Raw genomic sequence first — 12,026 nt, forward strand, 5'->3', positions numbered from 1 at the left:
CGATTTCTGTGCAGAATCTTGGTGTCCCAATGAAGAAAAGATATATTATGACTGGAGACAGATCAGCAAAGATTCAAAGGTTTCAAAGATTTCAAAGGTACATTTAATGTCAGAGAAATATATACAATACACATCTTGAAATGCTTTTTCTTCACAACCATCCATGAAAACAGAGGAGTGCCCCAAAGAACAAATGAGATAGAACCCCAAAGTACCCCCCCAGCTCCCCTCCCTTCCGCGCATAAGCGACAGCAAGCTGCGGTCCCCCCTCCCCGCATTGGCACCCACCACCCAGCACTCAAACATGAGCAAAGCAACAGTAAAGACACAGACTTGCAGCACCCCAAAGACTACTCATTCACCCAGCATTCAACATACCACAGGATCTCTCTCTCTCTCCCTAATAATGGACAAAGTGGTATCTCCATTTCACTAGGATGATCCTGGATTTTTGATGGATTGTCTTGTGAGGAGATAGAATGGACCAGGATTTTTTGGAGTTGAGGAGAATGAGATGTGTTCTTGAGAGATAGGGAGCTTAATTACATAATTTCATTCACCCCCATGAGAGACCATAGATGTTGAAGCAGAAGTAGGCCATTTAGCCCGAAGAGCCTGTTTTGCCACTCCATCATGGCTGATTTATTATCTTTCTCAACCCCATTCTCCAACCTTCTCCCCATACCCTGACTAACCAAGCAACTATCAATTTCTGCTATAAATATACCCATTGACGGCCTCCACAGCCATCCGTGGCAATGAATTCTATAGATTCACCACCTTCTAGTGAAAGAAATGGGAATTAGGCAAGCCAGGAGGAGCCATGAAAAGTCCTTGGCAAGGTGATGAGAGAGATTGATGAGGTTAGGGCAGTGGATGTTGTTAACATGGATTTTAGTAAGGTGTTTGACAAAGTCTCTCTTGACAGGCTCATCCAGAAGATTAAGGTGCATGGGATCTGTAGCAAATTGGCTGCTTGGATTCAGAACTGGCTTACACATAGAGGATTAACTTCATTAACTTTGCCTCCAACTTTCACCCTGCCCTTGAATTTACCTGGTCTATTTCTGACACCTCCCTCCCCTTTCTTGATCTTTCTGTCTCCATCTCTGGAGACAGCCTACCCACTGATATCTACTATAAGCCTACAGACTCTCACAGCTACCTGGACTATTCCTCTTCCCACCCTGTCTCTTGCAAAAATGCTATCCCCTTCTCACAATTCCTCCGTCTCCGCCGCATCTGCTCTCAGGATGAGGCTTTTCATTCCAGGACGAAGGAGATGTCTTCCTTTTTTAAACAAAGGGGCTTCCCTTCTTCCACCATCAACTCTGCTCTCAAATGCATCTCTCCCATTTCCCGCACATCTGCCCTCACCCCATCCACCCGCCACCCCACTCGGGATAGGGTCCCCCTTGTCCTCACCTACCACCCCACCAGCCTCTGGATCCAATGTATAATTCTCCGTAACTTCTGCCACCTCCAACGGGATCCCACTACCAAGCACATCTTTCCCTCCACCCCTCTTTCTGCTTTCTGCAGGGATCGCTCCCTACGCGACTCCCTTGTCCATTCGTCCCCCCTATCCCTTACCACCGATCTCCCTCCTGGCACTTATCCTTGCAAGCAGAACAAGTCCTTACACTTCCTCCCTCATCACCATTCAGGGCCCCAGACAGTCCTTCTAGGTGAGGCGACACTTCACCTGTGAGTCAGCTGGTGTGGTATACTGCGTCCAGTGCTCCCGGTGTGGCCTTTTATATATTGGTGAGACCCGACGCAGACTGGGAGACCGTTTCACTGAACACCTACGCTCTGTCCACCAGAGAAAGCAGGATCTCCCAGTGATCACACATTTTAATTCCACGTCCCATTCCCATTCTGATATGTCTATCCATGGCCTCCTCTACTGTCAAGATGAAGCCACACTCAGGTTGGAGGAACAACACCTTATATACCGGCTGGGTAGCTTCCAACCTGATGGCATGAACATTGACTTCTGTAACTTCCATTAATGCCCCTCCTCCCTTTCTTACCCCATCCCTGATATATTTAGTTCTTTTTCCCCCTCCTTTTTTTTTCTCTCTCTGCCCATCACTCTGCCTGTTCTCCATCTCGCTCCCTGTGCTCCCCTCCCCCTTTCTTTCTCCCTAGGCCTCCCGTCCCATGATCCTTTCCCTTCTCCAGCTCTGATTCCCTTTTGCCAATCACCTTTCTGGCTCTCAGCTTCACCCCACCCCCTCCGGTCTTCTCCTATCATTTCGCATTTTCCCCTCCCCCTCCTACTTTCAAATCTCTTACTGTCTTTCCTTTCAGTTAGTCCTGACGAAGGGTCTCAGCCTGGAACGTCGACATTGTTTCTCCCTATAGATGCTGCCTGGCCTGCTGCGTTCCACCAGCATTTTGTGTGTGTTACATAGAGGAGGAAAGTGGTTAAAGGGATTATTCGAGCTGGTGATCTATATTTAGTGGAGTTCCATAGGGATCTATGCTCGGACATCAGCTGTGATGTGTATAAAGGACCTGGATTGCAATGTAGATGGGTGGGATAGTAATTTTGTGGACGATACCAAGATTGGTGAAGTTGTGGATAATGTAGGTCTGGCAAATAATACTGCTCAATATAGATCATTTGCAGATATGAGCAGAGAAGTGGCTGATGGAGCTTAACTCAGATAAATGTGAGGTGTTGCACCTTATCAGGGCAAATGCAATGACACAGTACACTGTTAAGGGCAAGATCCTTAACAGTGTTGCTGAGCAAAGAGATCTTGGGATGCAAGTTCACAGCTCCTTGAAAGTGGATACACAGGTCAATAAGGTGGTTAAGAAGGCTTATGGAAGGCTTGCTTTCATTATTCGAGGCACTGAGTTCAAAGGTGAGGAGGCCACATTGTAACTTGGCACAACTCTGGCCACATCTGGAGTATTGCATATAGTTCTGGTTGCCCCACTACAGGAATGTTGTTGAGGTTTTGGAAAAGGTACAGAAGAGGTTTAGAGGGCAAGTGTTATCACAAGAGACTGGATAAACTTGCATTGATTTCTCTGTAGTGCTGGAGAGTGTGGGGAGATCTGATAGACATTTACAAGATTATGAGAGGCATAGATAGAGTGGAGAGAGCGCATTTGTTTCCCAGGGTTGAAATGTCTAATACCAGCAGCGTGCATTGAAGGTGAGAGGGGGTAGGTTCAAGGGGCAGGTGAGGAGTAAGTTTTTACTCAGAGAGTGGTGGATGCCTGGTCTGGTGGTAGAGGCAAATACATTAGAAGCTTTTTAGAGACATTTGGACAGACACATGGATGTAAAGAAGATGGAGGGATATGGACATGGTGTAGGTAGGAGGGATTAATATTTTGGTGTTTTTGATTTGCTTTTTACCTGGTTTGGCACAACATTGTGGGCTGAATGGCCTGTTCCTGAGCTGTACTATTTTATATTCCTTATCTTCTTTCCAAATGGATGTCCTTCTATTCTGAGGCTGTGTCCTTTGGTTCTACACTGACTCACTATTGGAAACATCCTCTCCACATCAACACTAACTAGGCCTTTCATAATCATTAGCTTTAAATGACATCCTACTCATTTATCTAAACTTCACGAATACAAGCCCAGATCCTTCAAACATTCCCCATACAATAAGCCTTCTATTCCTGAAATCATACTTGTGAAGCTCCTCTAGACCCTCTCCAATGCCAGCACATCTTTTCTTAGATAAGGGGCCCAAAACAGTAGTCTGACCAAAGCCTTACAAAGCCTGAACATTACATCCTTGCTCTTATATTCCAGTCCTCTAAAATGAATCCTAATATTGCATTAGCTTTCCTCACCACTAACTCAACCTGCAAGTTAACTTTCAGGGAATCCTGTGCCAAAGACTCCAAATTCCCTTTGTAACTCTGATTTTCAAATTTTCTCAGCATTTAGAAAATAGTTCACAGCTTTTTTGTCCTGTTCCGACATGTTGGTCCATGGCCTCCCCTTCTGCCAAAATGAGGCCACTCTCAGGATGGAGGAGCAACACCTATTATTCCGTCTAGGTAGCCTTCAACATGACAGCATAAACATCGATTTCTCTAACTTCCAGTATGTTTTTCCCTTCCCCTTCTCTCTTCTTCAATTCCACATTCTGGACTCTTAATTCTTCTCCTCATCTGCCTATCACCTCGCCCTGTGCCCTACCTCCTTTCCTTTCTCTGTTGGCCACTCTCCTCTGCCATCAGATTCCTCCTTCTCCAGCTCTTTGCCTTTTCCACCAATCACCAGCCAGCTTCTTACATTATTCCCTTCCCCCACCCACCGAGCTTGTCTCCTTCCACTCCCTCCCCCTTCTTATTCTGACATCTTCCCTTTTCATTTCCAGACCTGATGAAGGTCTTAGCCGAAAGTTTGACTGTTCATTCACTTCCATAGATGTGCCTGACCTGCAGAGTTGCTATGTGTTCTGATATGGATTTCCAGCAATTCCAGAACCTTTTGTTTTACACCTTTATTCCTTCTCCCGAAGTGCATAACCATATATTTCCCTACACTATATTCCATTTGTAGCTTCTTTGCCCATTCTTCTAGTCCGTCCAAGTCTTTCTCCAGACTCCTGCTTCCTCAACAGTACCTGACCCTCCACCTATCTTCATATTGTCTGCAAACTTGGCCACAAAGCCATAAGTTCCATCATTGACTTATAATATGAAAAGAAGCAGTCCCAGAACAGACCCCTGTGGAACACCATTAGTCACCAGCAGCCAATCAGAAAAGGCCCCCTTTGTTCCCACTCTTTGCTTCCTGCTGGTCAGCCGATCTTCTGTCCTTTTAGTCCCTTTCTTGTAATACCATGGGCTCTTATCTTGTTAAGCAGCCTCATGTGCAGCATCTTGTCAAAGGCCTTCTGAAAATCCAAGTAAACAACATCCACTGACTCTCCTTTGTCTATCCTGCCTGTTAGTTCCTCAAAGAATTCCAACAGATTTTTCAGGCAAGATTTCCCCATAAGGAAACCATGCTGACTTTGGGTTCATGTGCCTTCATGTACCCCAAAATTGCATCCTTAATAATAGACTCCACCATATTCCCCAACCACTCTAGTCAGGCTAACTGGTCTAAAATTTCCTTTCTTTTGCCTCCCTCCCTTCTTAAAGAGAGGATGATATTTGCAATTTTGCAATCCTCCAGAACTATTCCAGCAGCTGGCAACTCTTGATAAATTATAACTAATGTCTTTACAATCCCTTCTGGTACCTATTTCAGAACCCTGGGATGCAGCCTATCTGGTCCAGTTGACTTATCTACCTTCAGTCCTTTCAGCTTCCCAGTTCTGCCCTCTGACACTCTTGAATTTTTGGCTACTGTTAGTGTCATCCACAGTGAAGGCTGACACAACATACTTGTGCATTAAGTTCATCTGCTAATTCTTTATTCCCCATTACTATTTCTCCAGCATCATTTTCCAGTGGTTTGAAATCCACACTCATCTCTCTTTTACTCTTTATATATCTGAGCAAACTTTTGCCATCCTCTTTTATATTGCTGGCTTGCTTCCCTTCATACTTCATCTTTTCCTCTCCTTGTGGCTGATTGGTTTCCTTCTGCTGTTTTTTTTAAAGCTTCCCAATCTTCTATCTTACAGTAATCTTTGCTATATTATATGCCTCCTCTTTTCCTTTTATGTTGTCTTTGAGTTCCCTTGTCAGCCACTGTTGCAATGGAGTCTAGTTCCAAAGGGTTTCATCTCAAAGTAGGGGATGTCCATTTAAAACTGAGAAAAGGAAGGACTTCTTTCCCGCATATAATTTTGTGCTTCTGGAATTCTGTCTCCCAGAAGCTGTGGAAGCTGAACCCTTGAATATATTGAGAGCTGATCCCCTATCATGCTAATCAGCATGGCCTTATCTTATTGAAAAAGGAATAAACTAATTTATTGATCTGATGGCTTTTTTCTTTTATCCTCTTCTTAATAATTTGTAAGTGATCAGAGAGTTCCCATGAGTTGAATTCTAAGAAGGACCCTGCTTTGTCCCAACAGGACACAAGGAGACTAGGATGTACCAATTGGTCATAAAGCACCAGACTGTGAAAGCCTTGCTAAAGTCTCAAAGCCATAGTAGCATACCAGTTAGCAAGGCGTGATTACAGCTCGGGACATTGGCGTTTGGAGTTCCATTCTGATGTCTTCTGTAAGAACGTTGGCATGTTCTTCCTGTGCGCATGTGGGTTTCCTCCAGCTGCTCCAGTTTCCACCCATATTCCAAAGACAAATCCATTAGTAGGTTAATTAGTCATTGTAAATTATCCTGTGATTAGGCTAGGATTAGAACAGTGGGTTGCTGATGGCCCACTGTGCTCAGTGGGGTAAAAGGGCTTGTTCCATGCTGTTCCTCTAAACAAATAAGTTAATCCAAAGATGCAAGGTACTCCAATAACATGTTATCTTATACTTAGTTAATTTCATTTTGGTAAGTGAGCATGCAGGTAATGAAGGAATCTGGCAAAGTATCAAGGCTTAATCATTATGTGCAGTGGATTCCAGTTAATTGGGATACATCAGGACCAGTACATTTTGGCCCAATTAAACATGGAAACTGTTAAAAAGATATAAGGAAGAAAAACTACTTTTTAACTGAGCAAGAAATTATGGTTTTAAATGAAATACAGAGCAAATTACTACTAACAGTACTATAAAACTGTATATTAGTTCCTAATAGTCATTGATGGAGGAATTCATCAAGTTCTTATGATTGACTGTAAATTAACAAAATCAGCACGGACACCTAGGGTAATTTTTTTCATCTAGTGTCAAATCTTTTTGTGGCATCTTGGCAAAGGCCTGAAATTTTTTTGAAAGTCAAAATGAAAAACAGAATGATCAGAATCACTGCTTTTTGAATTGGCGTCTGTTGGCCCAAATGGATAACATAACATAAGCACACACAATAATGCTATTTAAGAATTGTTCGCTCGGAGCACAGTGTAGAGTGTGATAGCGTCACAAGTGCATGCAACAGATGCTAGTTAGAAACCATTCAGCAATTGTCCTATCCCAACCATGCAGCATAGTGTTCCAAATAAACTAAAGTAATCCCTTCTATTTTCTCGCTTAGTTCTTGTTCTTTAAGAGTGCCCCAAACAAGCAGTTGGCATGATTAACCAATGGCCCAGTTAAGCAGAATCCACTGTATTTAGCTTATGACAATAACCTTTCTCTCAATGTCAGCTTATCATTGATTTCATGAGGTTGGGGTGGGGTGGGGTGGGGGGGGTGCAGGTGCTCCTGTTTGCACTCATGATGCTGAGATCAAGAGGGTTAACAGCGTCAAGCTCTGAGATGTGAGCATCATTAATAGCCTGTCCTTGTCCAATCACACAGATGCCACAGCCACGAAAGCCAATCAGCACCTTGACTTCCTCAAGAAGCTAAAGAAATGTGGCATGCCCCTTGTTTTATTGATGCACCATCAAAAGCATTCTGTCTGGATGCATTATGGCGAGGTTTGGTAACTGCCCTGCACGTCACCCCAAGAAACTACGGAGAGCTGAGAGCACCTGTGCCAACCTCCCCCCCCCCCCCCCCCAGAGCCTCTGTTGACACTACCCACTGCATCAGTAAAGCAGCCAGTGTATTAAAAGACCCCACCCACCCTGATTTATCACTTCTCCCCACTCCCTTCAAGCAGAAGATACATTGCGCTGGACTCAAGGACAGCTTCTATCTGGAGGTTAGAAGCCTATAAAACAGTCCCCATTGTACAATAAGATGAATTCTTTACCGCACAGTCTACCTTGATAAGTTTTGCATCTTAATGTCAACCTGCGCTGCATTTTCTTAGCAGCTGAAGCACTTTAAGCTGCATTTTGTTATTGCTTTACCTTGTGCTATCTGAATGCACTGTGGAGTGGGAAAGGTAAAAGGTTGGAGAAGAAGGAATGTGACAGGAGAGGAGATGGGGCCATGAGGAAAGGGAAGAAAGAGGGGCACCCTTATGAAAACATTCATAAAGGCTGTTTATTTAATATCATATTTGTTGAAGGAGCCCATTAATTGCAGGAATAGTTGGTGGTCTAAAGACCCACCACAAGCCACACTCGTCCTGCTCGCTAACACTAAACATTATTCCCCGTGACGTTGCTGTCAGCGTGGCTGTAGATAACATTGAAATGAACTGCAATAAAGCTTTAGTTTTAAATTTAAAATCAATACAATATTTTAGCTTCCAATTCTCTGTGTCCACTCCCTACCACTCGCACGTTCTAAGCTCAAACAGAACAGAAAGCATGTTGTAAGTTGGGTGTAAATCCACTCGCCCACCTCTCTCCAGGAAGGACTGCTGTGAATTCATTCCCAGCTCTCTCCATAAATACGTAGTGCTTTGCAACCGGTCTATGAATCAGAATCAAAATGCGGAATGAGGTTTAATATCACCAGCAATACTGTACTTCATCTGTTAACTTTGTGGCAGCTGTACAATGTAATACATGATAAATATAGAGAAAAAACTGAATTACAGTAAGTATATAGTTGTATATATTAACTAGCTAAAATAGATTGTGCAAAAACAGAAATAAAATGAAGTAGTGAAGTGGTGTTTATTCAGAAATCAGATGGCAGAGGGGAAGAAGCTGTTTCTGAATCACTGAGTGGGTGTCTTCAGGCTTCTGTACCTCCTACTTGATGGTAACAATGAGAAAAGGACATTCCCTGGGTGGTGAGCGTCCTTAATGATAGATGCCACCTTTCCAAGGCACTGCTCCTTGAAGATGTCTTGGATACTATGGAGGCTAGTACCCATGATGGAGCTGACTAATTTTACCACACTCTGCAGTTCAGTTTGTTTCTGTGCAGTCGCCCTCCCTACCCATTCACCATACCAGTTAGTGATGCAGCCTGTCAGAATTCTCTCTATGGTATATCTGCAGATGGTTTGAGTGTTTTAAACCTAATCTCCTCAAACTCCTAATGAAATATAGCCACTGTCTTGCTTTCTTTATAGCTGCATTAATATGTTGGGACCAGGTTAGACCCTCAGAGATATTGACTCTCAGGAACTTGAAATTCCTCACTCTTTCCACTTCTGATCCCCCTATGAGGGCTGATGTGTGTTTCCATGTCTTATCCTTTCTGAAGTCTACAATCAATTCTTTGGTCTTACTGGCGTTGAGTACACCACTCAACTAGCTGGTATATCTCGCTCCTGTACACCCTCTCTCATCATCTAAGATTCTGCCAACAATGATGGCATCATCAAAAATTTCTAGATGGCACTTGAGCTGTGCTGAGCCTCACAGTCATGGGTGTAGAGGGAGTAGAACAGTGGGCTTTGCACACATCCTCAAGGTGCGTCAGTGTTGATCGTCAGCAAGGTGGAGATATTATTGCCAATTCACACAGATTGTGCTTTACCAGTTAGGAAGTCGAGGATCCAGTCACAGAGGGTCATAACCCCAGTGAAGCTTAAGCAGGGTTCTACATGATCACCCATGTCATATGACATAGCACATGGTGATAATGATTTACTGTTGGAAAGTTGAGTGCTCCTCACATCAGGGTCTGTCTGAAGTTCCTGAGGGTGGATGTACCTCCAGAAGTGTAGTGAGGGAAACAAAGACAGGTACCAGTGTGGGAAAGGGAAGGAGAAGCAAAAACCATCCATTTTACCAAGTGCCTCCAACTTCAGCAACGGCAGCTGAAAACAACCCTACAGCTGAGAGAGTTTCCAGTCGGGAATAATGTACAGGGTGATGGGGAGAGAACAGGAGAGTAGGAAATCAGGACCAGAGATACCACTCTTTCAAAGAGCCATAATGGGCCAAATGGGTCACTTTATTGCAAACATTACCTGTCATAAAGATAAAGATCGGCTTTATTTGTCACGTGTACATCAAAACAGAGGAATGTGTTTCTTGCGTTGAGTATGGGTAGTTTGTTTATCCTGAGTATCATTAACTATGTTTCTACCTGGATGGAGAACACAGTGTTCCATTGTGCAATGTGGGAACAGCTGCCCTTTCGATAAAATATTCAGATATATCTTTTTTATCTTTAGTGTGGGCCGTTGTTAGAATTAAGAAGGCAATTAAATTTTTTCACACAAATATATTTTTGGAAAAGTTGGAACTATTTTGAAAACCAGTAATCCTCAGAGTTAACTGTAAATTGCTCTGCAGCTTGTGGATGCTGTAAGGATGATGCTTGAGGGCAGTTTTTATAATGTACCTGTGGATTAATTAACTGATAAAGCATGAGTGGGAAACGGGAGCCATGATTAGCTTAGAAGGACCCTTCTTCTCCGCTACCCATCATCTTTTGCGTCTACCTTTACAGCCTTCCTTTCTCCACCTCCTCTTCCCTTCCCACATTTCTGTTTGATACCAAGCAATCATGATAGTGTAGTGGTTAGCACAACGCTTCACAGTACCAGCGACCCAGGTTCAGTTCTCGCCACTGCCTGTAAAGAGTATGTCTGTTCTACCTGTGACCGCGAGAGTTTCCTCTGGGTGCTCTGGTTACCTCCCACAGTCCAAAGACCTACCATTTAGTAGGTTAAATTGTCCTGTGATGAGGCTAGGGTTTAATCAGGCGTTGATGGGCGGAGCTGCTGGAAGCCTAATCAGTGCTGTATCTCAATAAATCAATAGTCCGTTGACCACACTTCTGCCAGCCTAACCCACTGCTGATCACATCTGTCCCTTTCAGCCCAATCATTGCAGACAAACTAATTGCTTTCATGTAAGAAGTGAATGTGGATGACTTACAGAGAAGTCATCAACTGAGTCCTAACGTTACAAGGGATCTGCCTGTATTTGGTTCCATCCCTACACAGCAAATGGGATTGCTATTGGTTTATTGTACAGTGGAAAACTTGCTCCTAGAGGTTAAATCATTACACTGCGCACTGAGGCAGAACAAGGTAAAACAACAGCAATGCCGGGCCTTAGTGCGAGGTTCGGACAATTTAAACGCCAGCCCAAGTAGACTGGGCGCTTCTCCCTCTGCCATGCTAAAGCTGTGAGATTGCCCCTGACTGCTGTGCTTCGTGTCTGTGAACTTTGCAATGACTTGTCCCACTAATATGATGAGCTGAATACTGAGGTTTTGGGCCTACTCTGATCTGCTCTGGGCATTTGTATCCAAGGACTCAGTTTGGTTCAGAATGCTGTTGTTGCTCACTCCGATTCTCTATATCATTTGTTCTGTGGGGTTTTTTGTCTCTTCCTCTGTGGATTTGGTCTTTTTTTTTATTTGGGTTCTTTTGGGATCCCTGTTTAGTGACTGCCTGTAAACAAACAAATCTCAATGTGTATACTTTATATATTCTTTGATAATAAATATACTTTGAAACTTTGAATAAAGCGTAACAACTACAGAGAAGCTGCAATGCAGGTAAACGATAAAGTGCTAGATCATGATTGTGAGGTCAAAAATCCATCTTATTGTACAAGAGGTCTGATAACAGCGGGATAAAAGCTGTCCTACAGCTTGGTGATATATGCTTTCAAGCTTTTGTGGCTTCTCCCAAAAGGGAGAGGGGGCAAGAGAGAATATTTAGAGTGGGTGGGGTCTTTGAATATCCTGGTGGCTTTACTGAGGCAGTGAAGAGTACAGAGAGATAGAGACTTCATTGTACACACCGATGATGTCTCCAGTCTGGTCGGCTTGATCTGCAGGGTGTCCCTAAAAACACATAATGGCATTTCCCATTCTTAATTCTGGGGCTTTTTCATATCTTTACTCAACTGCTGGGGTAGGCTCCAGGTCGTGTGAGGTGCCATGAAATCCCTCAGGATCCATCCCTTCCGAAAAAATGCCTGGTGGTGCAGGATGCTTCAGAATGAAGGATCTCAAGAGTAGCAGGAAACCAGGCACAGACCGGGTGAAAACATTACAAAAGGGCTGGTCATTGACTTCAGAAAAAGGTCTAGTACTGGTACACGTGCACTTGTCTATCAGTGGTACTGCCTTTGAGAGGCTTGAGAACTTCAAGTTCAAAGTTCAAAAAAAACATTTATTATAATACATAATTGTCACTATATATTC

The sequence above is a fragment of the Hemitrygon akajei genome, chromosome 10 (assembly GCF_048418815.1).
Source record: "Hemitrygon akajei chromosome 10, sHemAka1.3, whole genome shotgun sequence".
NCBI classification, from domain to species: Eukaryota; Metazoa; Chordata; class Chondrichthyes; order Myliobatiformes; family Dasyatidae; genus Hemitrygon; species Hemitrygon akajei.